Source organism: Halyomorpha halys, unplaced genomic scaffold (assembly GCF_000696795.3).
Source record: "Halyomorpha halys isolate HHAL.00 unplaced genomic scaffold, Hhal_1.1 Scaffold151.1, whole genome shotgun sequence".
In the NCBI taxonomy this organism is placed as follows: domain Eukaryota; kingdom Metazoa; phylum Arthropoda; class Insecta; order Hemiptera; family Pentatomidae; genus Halyomorpha; species Halyomorpha halys.
In genome coordinates, this window is record NW_027116659.1 from 1,603,950 (window position 1) to 1,618,423 (window position 14,474).

Genomic DNA, 14,474 nt, shown 5'->3' on the forward strand with positions numbered 1-14,474 from the left:
AAGGAACCACCCATTGGTGGTACTTCAATCATTAATTTAAATTAGAAGGTCCCGTGGCCATCTTCTTTTCAGACGCCTCGGAGGATTATCAGGGATGTTAAGGATGAAAGATTAAGAATTAATGGGTTAGGATGGTTAAGGAGTTTGGAATGAAAAGTCGCAATTCTGTTTAGGGTCAAATCTGCAACAAATGGGATGTTAAGGTCTTTGTGAATGAGTTTATTTGTGATGTAATAAGGATTGTTATCAAGGATTTTACGTAGGATTTTGGATTGTAACGATTGGATGAGGGAAGAATTTGATGGTTTGGTGGAGCCCCAGAGCTCAATTCCATATGTCCAAATTGGTCTGATTATTGTAGTGTATACTAATTTTTTGTAGTGAATGGGAAGTTTAGAGCGTTTGTCAAGTAAGTGTTGTTAGCAATCGGAATCTACGAGCATTTTCTTGTCGTTTCAGTTTTGTGTATGGATTCTAAGTAAGTCTCTTTAGATAATTTTAAATTAAGGGATGTTGAATAAACATATGTTACGTTTTATAATTAGGATGGAAAAGTACTTCACCTAGGCTCATAAACAAATTTATTGGCGAATTATAAATTATAATTGATATTGTAAGCAGAAACTTTAATTTTCATTATAACTCACTTTCCTGTAAAATTTTTGATCTTAAGATCAAAAGAAGCCCGCTGTGAATTAGATTTCAAAAATATTCAAACAAACAAATCATAATAATATTTCTCCAATGAGAATCGTTCAGCTTAATCACCCCTTTTTATTGGAAATCACTCGGGACCGTATATTAAAAACAATGTGATTACAGTTCGATAGATTTATGGTTATTTTTTCTATTAGATTTTTCCCATTTCCGTGAGGGGTGAGAGCCTAATGAAGGCCATTACCGACCAGTGGGGACTGAGTTATTGCCCTTGGAAGACGTAGGCGTGAGGATAACTAACTGGTGTCGCTAATTATCCAGAGATCTGAGGGGGCCACTGTCGTTGGTCATTATCCTAGGGAAGAGTGGAGAACGTGAGGTGGCTGGCCATAGGCCACTCCCGTAATTAGGAGCTGTTAGCTCTTACCATCTCCTCTGCTTTCCTATCTTCCTCCTTCGCTAGGAGTAAGGCTGATTCTCCAAAATCGTGGCGCTATTTCAATACGAGAAAGGAATTTTCTTTACTAAAAATACTAATTAGTCATTATTTTAATTCACATATTTTTAAATCATTTATTTATTGTTATTTACAACTGTATAACATATAAAGAACAAGTAAATTTGTTGTAGATGAGATAGTGACATGATACAAACATGTGGAGAATCTACCCATTGATAGAACTCCAATAACATTTTTAGAATAGAAGATCCCGAGCCCATCTTCTTTTCAGACGCCTAGGAGGATTATTAGGTAATGAAGGAGAAGCCAGGTTAGAAACAAGTGGATTTGGGTGGTTGGGAAGTTTTCCATGGAAGGAATGGTATCTGGTTTTGGCCAAATCGGCAACATATGGGACATTGAGGTCATGATGGATAACTTGATTTGTGACACACTAAGCAGCGTTAAGGATTTTACGAAGGATTTTGGACGGTGGAAGGATTGGATTCGGGAGGAATTTGATGGTTTAGTGTAGCCCCAAAGCTCAACTCCGTATGTCCATACCCTTCTAATACTCATTTAGATCAGTCTTTGGATTGGCAATTTAGACCGTTCGTCTAGTAAATGTTGTAATAGTCGAAATCGACGAGCAGTTTCCCGTCTTTTCAGTCTTGTATGAGGATTCCATGTCAGTCGTTTGTCGAGATGTAGTCCTAAGTAACGGATCTGTTCGACAGGAATAAGTGGGGTATTATTACAGGATTTGGTTGGACAAGAGGCCATTGGTTTACGACGAAGGGAATTCACATTGTTTTCAAAGATACAATATTTTATCAAAGAACCATCTGAACTAATAATAGTTTTTAGACAAAAAAAAGTATTTCCCTTAAATTTTTTTATTTTTAGTATTCATTTTATCAAATATTCAGATATTAGTAATAGAGCTTAGAGAATTATTCACACCATATTCTCAGAGGTATAAGAATTATTATGAAAACAAAATAACATTGTAGAAAAAAAAAATTAAATTAATAAAAAAATAAAACAAATAAACAAAATTAAAGTAAAATAACGTCTTAATCACATTCATTCCTATCACATTCCAAACATATTTTCTTTCTCTTTTTTTTTTTAATTTATTTTATGTAATTTACAACTATATAAATAAGAAATACAATAAGTAAATCTGTGGATTGTTTCATTTACACTTGAATATCTTGGGAAGGAACCACACATTGGTGGTACTTCATGCATTAATTTAAATTAGAAGGTCCCGTGGCCATCTTCTTTTCAGACCACTCGGAGGATTATCAGGAATTGTTAAGGATGAGAGACTAAGAACTAATGGGTTAGGATGGATAAGGAGGTTGGAATGAAAAGACGCATATCTGTTTTGGGCCAACTATACTTTAAACCGGCCACTATCAAGGATAATCGATTAATTAACAGCTTTCATAACACGCTTTTTATCGTTTAAATAAATTAAATTTTATTCAATTTAAGTCTCAAAACACTCTCTATTTCTTAAAAAGTCCGATGTATCCGCCAATAGCTCCATCCTCAAGGACCATCTATCAAATAATAGCTTTTGTTATATCATTTTTGACAATTTTAACAAACAACAATGCTATTAATAAAATAGCATACCTTAAAAACAAATTCACATTCACATCAATAATATAAAACCATTTTGAAGGCTATTCTGCCCAGGTCAATAATTTCAGTCAAAACTACCCTTTGAGACAACACAACATTAGGAAATCATATTCATTTATTAATAAGCTATCCTTTGTTTATGTCTAATTAATAATTTAGTCAATCTTCTCATTAATATTAAAACATTTGGTTATAAATCAATTTAACCTTATTATCACAACAATAGTCATATAATTTCTTACACTCATGCCAGGCATATAACATATTTATTTCAACTGTACTTTTGGTTAATATCATATCAATGTTAATTATAATTAGTAATGTAAAAGTTTTACTTATATTTTTCATAAATTAATTTTGCTTAAAATCTCTGCTTAATATTGGTTCAGATTACTGGCATCCGTTTTAAAATTCACTGTGGAATTGATATTTTCTGATATATAAACAGACTCAAGTATTTTTTTCTTTTGAAAGTATTATTTTCTTTATATAAAATTATTAACATGTAAAATTATTTACATCAAGAGAATGATACATTCAAAAGAAAAATACTCGAGTCTTTTGGATATTTTTTTTTCTTTAAACAATAATAACCAGCCTCAAGAAAGTAAAAAGATTATTTATTTATCATCAATTATAATAAATCATTATTAATTACAAATTAGCATAAATTAATTTTCAATTTCTCTGCCTCATAATAATTTAAATTTAATAATCCTTTAACTGGAAGAGTCTTATGGAATTAAAATGAATTTAGTGAATGACACAATTTCTTCCTTATTAAACTATAAGTTTTTGTTATCAACAGCCTGAAGATGGGGGAAATCTCCCGAAACGTTGCTGTATGATATGAAATAAACTATTATAGTTTAATAAGGAAGAAATTGTGTCATTCACTAAATCCATCATAATAATTTAATTTACAACTTTTAGATTACCTATCAACAACTATACTAGTTCACCTACCTCACACCAGGTTAATTATATTGTATTTTAATGTTAACTTATTATTATATTTAGTATATTATAATATTAACATCATTATATTTTAGTCTATTTTCTTTTATTATTAAATATCAAATTAAACTTACCAAACAATCAGCGGAAATTCACAATAGTAATCACATAATAATTTGACTGGAAATGTTAGTATAATGCTGGTTAGTGCTTTGCGTTCACAATCCCTATATTTATATTGTTTTGTTCTGTCCGTTAGAATTAAATATTTTTGTGACCTTCTGGCAAGAGTATAATTATAATTCCTTGAAGGTAGACATTCTCTGTAATCACTATAATTTTAATTATTAATGAAAATTTTATATTAATGTTAATGCATCTGTCAAACGTTATTATTTATAAAAAAACCATAATAAATTAATTAAAGCATATTACTATTTGTATAATAATATTAATTGTTTATGTTTTTTTTTGTTTTTTTTTTATTGAAACATAATTTACTTTTCTCAAAATATTTTACAATGTTCTTTTTCATGAAGAATTCGGATTAAATCAGAAATGGATTGAATAAATTTTTGTAACATTAAAAATAAATACATAAAATTAACATTAAACAACAATATACCTAAATAAAAAGTTGGACTCTTGATGTATATTATGCATAACTTAAATTTTTAACAACTGTTGTTTAGAATTCTTACTTGATTTTTCTTATTTTGTGTTCAATACATTCACCCTCTCTAAGGCACATGAATATGTTTAATTTAATGTTTACAATTTTATTTTAAAATTCATTCTAACTATGATTATAATACTTATTATTAGATCAAGTCTACTTCATGGATTTCACCCTTGTAACTGTTATTCGTCTACAAACATTTAATTATGACGCATTATAATAATTACACCCATATTTTCACATAAACTCATAACATAATATTTTTTTTATTCCCATTTCTATGTCTACACTAATTTCTGAATTTTGTTCATTAAACAGTTCATGGTCAGAAAATTAGTACCTCATTACATTGCAATAATAACGATAATCATAATGCGGGATTAGTACGATGATTTTTTGAGAGATATCTTTAACAATTTTGAAAAAACAAAGACATTAAGCAATATGGGAAATTTTATTATATAAAGTTAGTTCGAATAAATCACCTCCTGGCACACAGGTGTTCAAGAACCAGTACTACAAAGTACTGAACCCCTTACTCATTTGAGGGTTGTTATGGTACTATCTTCATTTTTTCATATTGTTGAATAAGAGAGAGATTTCTAACTTTTTTAAATTTATTTATTGATATTTACAACTGTACATAAATACATCAAGTAAATTTGAGGAAATCATAATGGTATGGTACAAGCATGTAGAGAAACTACCCTATGGTAGCACTCTAAAAACATTTTTACAATATAAGGTCTCGAGGCCATCTTCTTTTCAGACGCCTCGGAGGATTGTCCGGAATAAAAGAGGAATAAAGATTAGGAACTACTGGGTTTGAGTGGTTAAGGAGATTGCAATGGAAGTATTGATATCTGGAGTTTGTAATGGAAGTATTGATCGGTTACAAATGGAACATTAAGGTCTTTGTGGATGATTTTATTTGTGATTTCTAACTTGGTAACACATCTGTGAAAAAGAGGTGGTTCCCTCTGGGTCATCCATCATGTAATCGGTTAACAGAGATGGATTCACAGTGAGAAGAGGTAGAAGAAAGATGGGAAATGAAGTGGAGGAAACGACCAAGAGTTACAAGCGAGGGCTGCTATAAAACTGGAGTGCTGTAAGACCCGCTAGGCAGCCAAATTGCCATGGAAAGAAATTGTGCACGGTTAATGGATTGTTCTCCCAGCGGCTCCCTACCTTTGATGTTTGCACTCTACCCTCAGGGGACAAAAAATAAACAAAACTAGAATATATATATAAAGTAAAGTATAAAATTAATAGAAGCCATATTTGTTTCCTCACATCAGTTTAACTAAAGGTTTATTACACGGCCTTTCCAAGCTCACTAGAGAACAGCATTGGAATCAAAACACTCCCTTTGATGATTAATAATATGTTTGATTCGCTATATATCATATCAAAATGATTTTAGCTTTCACATATCACACCGATATGGATCCAACTAGTTTTTTATTACTTATTTTTCAGTTTTAATAGTATTTCAACGCTGTTAAAAGCAATGAAGTAAATACTGTTTTATATTTTGTCTTAGTCCTCACTGCATAAAATCTCTTTAATTTGGGTTATAAATCCTTTTTGTCATTATTTTTACTTGGGAAAGAATAATAAAGATAATAATAGTGATGATCGATCGATTATTAATTTTCCAATTAATTGCAGATAATTAAAGGACATCCAAGTAGTTTACTGTCAATCAACTTTAACGGATTCTATGATTGTTCTGTCTTCTTGGGTAATTCACAACAGAAGGTCCCGTAATAATTTTACTAATAAAGAATTAACCTTTAAAATGAGAGAAGTCTTCTCGTTCAACAGGATATGTAAGATTTTTGGTGGGAGAAGGAAAGACACTTTAAAAGTATTTCTTATTTCGACTAATCTTGGTGGTAAATTAAAATCTGTATGTCGGAGATAGCTGACAATATGTCCATATTTTTGGAATTCAACATTACTACACAATTTTATTTAAATGTTTTATTGTGGTCTGGAAACAATCTCCCAGATCAAGCCTAAGGGTAGTTATATACTAAGACACTGCAAATACACTTTTATTCAGTGAGAAATATTTGAACTGCTCTTCCGTTGCAGAAACGTATGGATATGTACATGCAAAGTAATAAAAGATATGTATATATTTCACCATCATGATTATTCATGAACCGTTATCCGACCTTTAATCAAAATTTAGTTAAAAAATTAGTCTTTTTGGAAATAAAACTTTCAGTGGTCAAGCCTAGGCCCTAGACTTGGGAGTGTTCATTTTATAATATTGGCTAAGTCTACCAAGTTTTTTCGTAGATTTTAAAGAATTTTTGAAATCTGGTCAAACTAATTCGAATTATTTTAGGTTTATATTTTATCAAAGTGTGGCCGATTTTACGTAGATTTGCATTGTTAATTTTTAAAATAATATTTTATTTTAAAGTTATTCGAGGTGTTGTTGGTGCGCTCCGGCGGATTAAGGATGGTTTCAATCATGGATTTTTTTCCCAATGCATTAGTAATTGACTAATTTCGATATTTTGTAATTTTTAACGATCGTCTTTTTTTTCGTGGGGGATTTTGCGGTTTTATTGGCGAATTGATCGCCGGTTGGTTGTTTTTATAACGAACCACGATTTTTCGAGTTTTAGAGAATTTTTTGGATCGATTCTAGAGGTTCGATCGGACATTGCCGAAGTGGGACCGGACCCTATAAACTGGCAGCGACCTCATCTGCCGACCTGCTTTCCAGTCTCCTCCCTATTCGCTAGAAGAAGTCAATCCTGGAGGCTGTGCCTATAACCTCTTGAGCATCAGGAACATGCTCCAGTCAAGTTTGAAGAAATTTCTATTCTATGCATATTTTATGTAGACTTTAATGTAATGCATAAATTGCATCGATATTGTTATCTTGGAAATTGTGTTTAATTTTATGTTTAACACTAGATATGCTGCATAGGATGATGCCTCTGCTCCCATGTGGTTTCAGTTTTGAATAAAGGTAAATTCGTAATTCCTACTTGAAGTTCTGCCATTCTCAGGCTGGGCAATTTATGCATGATGTTTGATTTATGACGTGCATGAAAATTAAAGGTAAATTCAAGCCTTTTATTTCAAGTTGTAAATTGGAATTTCATGACTGTAATGGAAACTGATATCGGTCGTACCCCGATTGAACTATAATATTTTATATTATTATTTGAATTTTTACATTTATACGAGGCTACTGATGTAGTGAGTGCGGCAGACCCAGGAAGCATTTTGAGATCGGACCCACTCTTGAAAGGGATGAATGATTGAAGCCAAGTGTTTCGTGCTGGTGGAGTTGGTTCAAGGCGGCCATTTTGTTTCTGATGGTCATGTTTCAGATGGCTATATGAGTGAGTTAAAACCAAATTGAATTGATTTACAAATTTTGCGCAGCATGCAATTTTAGAAGTATCGCTGATGGCGTTGTGTTCCATCTATGAAATACGATGAAGGGTAGAGGAACGCTGGACAGAGGATACTTTTATATAATTGTAATTTTAGTTAGAAGAAAATGGTTAGTTAGTATTACATCAAACATTTTCATAAAGATCAGTTAATTTCTTTCTTGTATCTTTATTATTAGTAAACGTTATACATAATATATTTTCAGAAAAATTTAACATAAATATCTTTTTTTAATGTTTGAAGGACGATACGGCTTGTATGAGCGCAATCTAACAAATGATAGATGAACTACTAGGTGCAGCGGCTTGATAAGCCGCTACAAATTTATATCATTATCACCCTAACTTTCTCATAAAATTACAAAATTATGTTTTAAATAATTCAACTAACTGAACCTTTGCTTCACCTTACCTGTTAGTCTTGGTTCGTACAGGTATATGGTGTTTAAAAATTAATGGGTGTTCCTATTTCCTGGGCCCGGCTGATTCTGATTAGAGCGTGATCTTGACCTAATCACCTCCTTGCACAACCGTTGGTTACGAAAAACTACTTCCTTACCAAGTACTGGACGTAAGAACATTTATGGGTTGTTGTGGCTCAGAATTTTTTCAGGTTTATGAAAGATTAATGCTTGTATATTCCATTTCGGATTCAGTATTCATATTTTCCGGGTGCAATATTGATATTCTGGAGTAATCAATCAGCTCCTTTCCCACAGACACTACTGAGTGTTGTTAAATATGAAAACCAGAAAACGATAGGTTAGCATACTCACATTGTGCAGGGATCTGCCCACACTGGAAAATGACTCAGCGTATATGTTTTGAATTTTAAATGTGACACCCCAGCCCACTAATCTGTTTTAGGAGGTAGCAGATTTATTTCACTCCACTTTATAAAGATAAACAGATTTATGTCATAGGGATCGGCAACTCTAATTGTTATGGCAAATTTACGATTTTAGATTTATGACCATAATGTTTATGATAGTGATTGATCTAATTATGAGAAATTTGACTTACAAAACTAATGAATGATTTATGACGAAATAATAAATTATTTTGATTTAAGTTTCTTTTTTTTACTTAGCAATCATATCCTAATACCATGTTACTTAAAATTAGGGATAATAAAATAGAAATAAGGATAATAGGCTTAAATATGTATTGCAACAACCCATGAAGTGTCAGGGGTGCAGTACTTTGTAAGGAAGTACTGTTACTAGAACAACGGTTGCGCAAGGAGATACCTTTGTATGAATTACTCTCGACTGCCAGATTTTTACGCGATTAAGGGTTCCCATTTTATGAGGTTGGGTGGACCCCGAAGGGCTCCCGAACCCTAGAGGTAACAGATAATAATTATCTGCCAGAGCCGTATTCGAACTCGGGTCTTTGGAGTCAGTAGTCTATTGTATAAACCATACTATTATCATATTAGAGTATCAATGCTCTTTTTATATCTGTCAACTGAACCTTCTAATTACTTTCCATAAACATTTTTTGAATTAATTATTTCATAATATAAAAATGATTAACCTAACTGAATATGAAGGAGATGGTCGGGGGGGGGAGGGGGACGCTCAAAAAAAAAAAGTAGTCTTCAACTATTTATTTGCCGGCCGACGTTTCGCCCCACTTCACTTCGCAGCGCTTCATCGGACTATCGGATTAAAAGATAGCACTAGAATCAGACTAGACTTCAGAAAACTATTTTGTCAAACAAAGTGAATTTAAATCTTAGAACGGGTACCAGTGACTCGGTGAGTGGGCTGCGCTGGGATCTCCAAGAGCTTACTTTACCCCTCATGCGTGGAAGAAAGAGTGTGCTCGGGGATCCTTAATTCGAGATTGTAAATATTGTATTGAATTTATTTTACTTAGTTTGATTATATTCATTTCATTTATTTATTTTATATGCATTTAGAGATATGATTTATTTTTATATTTATATTTGTTATTTTACGATATTTTTTTTACTTATTTTATTTTTTGTATGAAAGTGTACGATTATTAATTATCACTATTACCCATTGCCCAAATTTGTGGCAGATTGTAATATTATCAATAAATAAAAGTTTGAAAAGTTAAAAAAAAAATGCTAGGTGAATGCATAATCCTCAACCTTTTCGTACCTATAGGAACATTGATAGATTATCTGCTAAGTAGTTGGCACCTATTTCAAATTTCCTTGATTAAAATAAGTTTGAATAATAAAAAAAATAATAAATAATAAATTTGCTTCGAATGACCTTCACTTTCAAGACAGTTACTGACTTTTAGGCTAGAACTGATTGGGCCACTTTTCTGCACAATTTAGCAGTTGCTGCGACTGTCTTGGCTATAAAATGTCGCCGCGTTAACAGAATTTAACCTAACAGTAGCTGAACTGCCGTAACACGTACTGTACCTTATAACTAGTAAAACTAAACTGTCACGACAGTAAATGTTTTTTTAACCTTTTTTTTTGTGTTTTAGCTTATTTAATAACTTAATTATTTCTTTTAACTAACTTTTTGTTTTTAAAATCTATATATTACTTTTTTTTAGTCTATTTATTTATTTGTTTTTAAAACTGATCTACTGCTGTGACTATTGTGCCTTTGATTCATTTTAATTTGACTATCTAATAATTAATTCTTTTTAGTTTGTTTAACGAATCAAACATGGGTTTCTGATCACTGGAGAGTAGAGGCCTGAGAGAATGAAATTAGTAGAATAAAATTGTTAAATGAAAAAAAAAGAAAAATTAAATATTCGTATATAGTTTGTAGATGATTATTGATTGTAAAAGGATAGGGTAGAAAAAAAATTGTTACTATATCATGTAAATTTCCCATAATGGATTGGTTGGTATTCTCTGTTTTGTTGCAGCCCAATGTATTTGGGCAGCATGTCTAAATAGAGCATTTCTCTCCGGTGGCTATGAAGGGGTCCCATGTAAACTGGCTTTAAATTTATAATAATTTTAAAATTGTTCAATAATTTTTATTCAGTGATTTTCTTAAATAAAAATTATTTCATAAGAGTCATCTCTTGTTTTTAAAAATTAAAACTCTTTCATTACAATTATCCATTAGTTTAATAAATACAAATTATAAAGTAACTGTCAATGTGAAATTTATTAAATACTGTTCTGGATTGCTGTTACAGGTTGTATTAGGAGTATAATTGGCAGGGTTAGGGACTTTGGACCAGATGTGTTTCGTTAATTTTCAGTTTAGAGACGATCCAAGGGAAATATTTTTCAGTAATATTAAACGTGAAGATAAACTCTTCTCCCGAAGAGGCAAGTTTGGTAATAGAATTGGATGACTCAGAAGTATCCTTCTGCGCCAGCCAATAGGACGGGCCCTTGGATAATTTGCAGTTTATTGTCCAAGGAGGGGGTGATGATATTAGGGTAATGTGGGGCAGCTTAAAAGTAATCATTTTACGTCCATCTTTAAAGTGATGTGGTGATTTTGGAGAACAACAGTTTACAAATGCGTTTTTTATTAAATCCTAGCACATTACTGGACTATAACCAGAGCATAGAACATGTTATTTTAGTTATGTACCTCTATGGTCACATTGATTTATTCGATTTTGAAAACATATACTACGAGAAATGGAATAACAAACTAAATAAAATGATAATAAAGGATTAAATAATATATATTGAGGCAATGCTCCAGGAAAACGTTTCTACGATGGGATTTTTCCACGATTTTTAGAGGGAAAAATATCCCACTAAAAAGCAAACTGTGTTTAAAAATTGATGATGTGTATAAATATTCTTTCTTCTTTTAAGTAAATGTTACAGATGCTTTGAACCAGAACATATATTATAATGTAACGCCAGTATTTATTTTCGTCCCTCCGTTGAAAAATATAAGGAATAAATAAGTACAAATGATGTTAGTTGGTGTGTGCATCCTTTTTCTACCCATCAAAATCTCGCTTTGGCACTAGAATACCGGGTGTAAATACACTATGTAACTCCAGTATGGAAGTATAAGTTTGTTTCTTCAATTATTTATTTTTTAAAAAATTAATATTTTTTTACAATCACACCGAGACAATCAATCAGAGTTATGTTCCCCTGCTCACAAAGCACGGCTACGGGAGTGCTATTGTTCGGAAGTACACAATTAAAAGTTGGTAAGCTCGCGTGCCGGTTCACACTTAGTAATAATGAATAGGTCTCATTAAAGGTGAACACAGAGCCCAACACCTGGAGCACCTTATCCAATCAGATATAGGTCCGTGGCCTCCCTACAGCCCCTAACGGAATCCTTCGATAGTTGAGGACGAGCTGATGCACAGCTACAGCAGATCCCCCAGAGATTATTGTCCAAACAAAGTCGCTATTTATTTGTGTTGTAACATTATCCCGCATTGTAGGAAGTCGTGGATGTAACCAACAGGCAGTACAAGTATCCAAGGACATGGTGTAGAAGCTACTTGTACTTTGATCTCTGATTATGTTTAGTAAAATCTCTTCTACAATATATTAGACATCGGTGATAATTAGTGAAAACTATTATAAAAGTACAATATATAATTCGTGACATTTATTATGATGAATGATAGAAAAAAAAAAAAAAATTCTGGCGTGTCATCTCACCCAACCTTCCAAACCGTAGTCCTGTGCTAACATTATACGAATGTGTATATAGCCCTCCTTTGTTTAATTGTCCTCACTGATGTTGATCATTTCTGGAACAGTGAAGTTTTATATATTATTATTTTTTAGCAGATAGTTTATTTCAAGTTAATACAACCCATGGTTGTAAGGCAACATCACTCAGATATTAAAAAAAATCCAGATATTGTTATTCTCCTCATATTCGACAGCTTAACTAAATACGGGTGTATAATTCTCGATTTAATCTAAAACTAGTAAAAAGTGAGCCGGGTTTGATGAGAACACGTAACATAATAAACTTTAAGATAAAATTAAAGCATGAGTTTAATATTCAATTATTTATATTTGCTAATACTGGCCTGTATTTACTTTTTTTTTATATTTTTAAGTTGAGAAATTATTCATTTCTCAAATTAATCTTGTATAAATATCTAAACTTTATCTAATTTATCTGTTCGTGAAGTTAGTTACGGGAAAACAAAATTGACCTCTCTCCTTGAATATTCTTCTCGGCCATTTATTTATATTGTGAAAATTTTAAGGACTTAAAACAAGTTTCATCACAATTGTTAGAGCCGTTTTAGCACTTCAGCTGGTATAAAAATATATGTTTTACCCTCAGCATATTAAAACCGCTTAGATCAGAAATTGCACATTGAAAATTTGCTCTGATTACAACATGCAGGCAAAGCTGTTGCTGAAATATAAATGTATCCAGAATGATATATACCTAGCTTGGCGTTAACTTAGGTATAGGTCTGGAATATCTGGCACGTAGGGTGGCTCAAGTAATGAATGGACTAAGCCGCCGGGGGGCGGGGGAGGAGGGTTCATTGTGGAGCCTTAGGTATCCGGTAACGACAACTATTTAACGAAGGGTTACCCCTGGTTTCGAAACCTCATAGAGAGGCTGCGAAATGGGCTGGAATCGACCCAGAGTATGACTTTGCTTCACGACACAAGAGCATACAAGTCAACTTCGCATAAAGCAGTCCTAACAAGGATGGCACCTCCCTACCTCCACCGAGAAGAAGTGACAAAGCGTGTTTTTAAGAAAGAAGATTCAGCAGAATTTCCATAAAATCTTAGGGATGAGGATTGATGAAAAATCCAACTAATAGAGACAGGTTGAGGTGTTTCGGAAACTGTTGAGCACTTGGTCACGGTCAGCCCCGCTTTTAAGGGACTAAGTGCTTGGATGATGAAAATCACGGGAATTTACGTCCTCGATGATGTATATGATCTTCCTGAACTTCTCGTGGTTCAAAATTTTCTTTTACTTATGGAAAACAGTGGTGGGTTTAGCCCAATTCAGCCTTGGACGTGGAAAAAATAGGGAACCGCCGCCAGGACACCGACGGAAGACGGAAGGAACCCACTGTCGGGAAAGTTGGAAAAAATGCAATGGACTACATACCCACTACTGCCAACGCTTTTATTGCTCAAAAGGCAGGGTAGGATAGAATATAAAATAAACAAGATGTGTCCAGAAAGAGGTTCTCACAAAAACGAAATAAAAAATTATCAAAATACAGTCAGGACACTTGGACAAAATAGTGTATTATACATCTCCCAAAACATTTCAAATATTATTTTATTAATGTTATTTTCAACCTTACTACGTTAGTATTTAACATGTTCTCATGAAATAATCGAAAGTCCTTAGTTAAACTGTCCTCTACTAGAAACATAACAATTTTTCGTTGTTTTTTTTCCCCTAATATCTGAATGAATATATGAATTTAAAATAAATAAACTGCATTGCACCGAGCATAATTATTACATATATGTTCGAAATTTGCGTGACAGAAAATTTCTGAGGCGAGTAAAAATTTTTGGTTCTGATTTTTTCTAAATTAACTTCTTGCTTGAATACAAAACTTCCATACCTTCACTAATGAAAAATCGAAAAAAAAAGATAAAATTTAGAATTATTATAATATAGATTAATATTTAATATGAATTTATTTTTTCCTATATTCTTTTATTATTTTAATTTAATAAATAAATGTATTATAATGTACA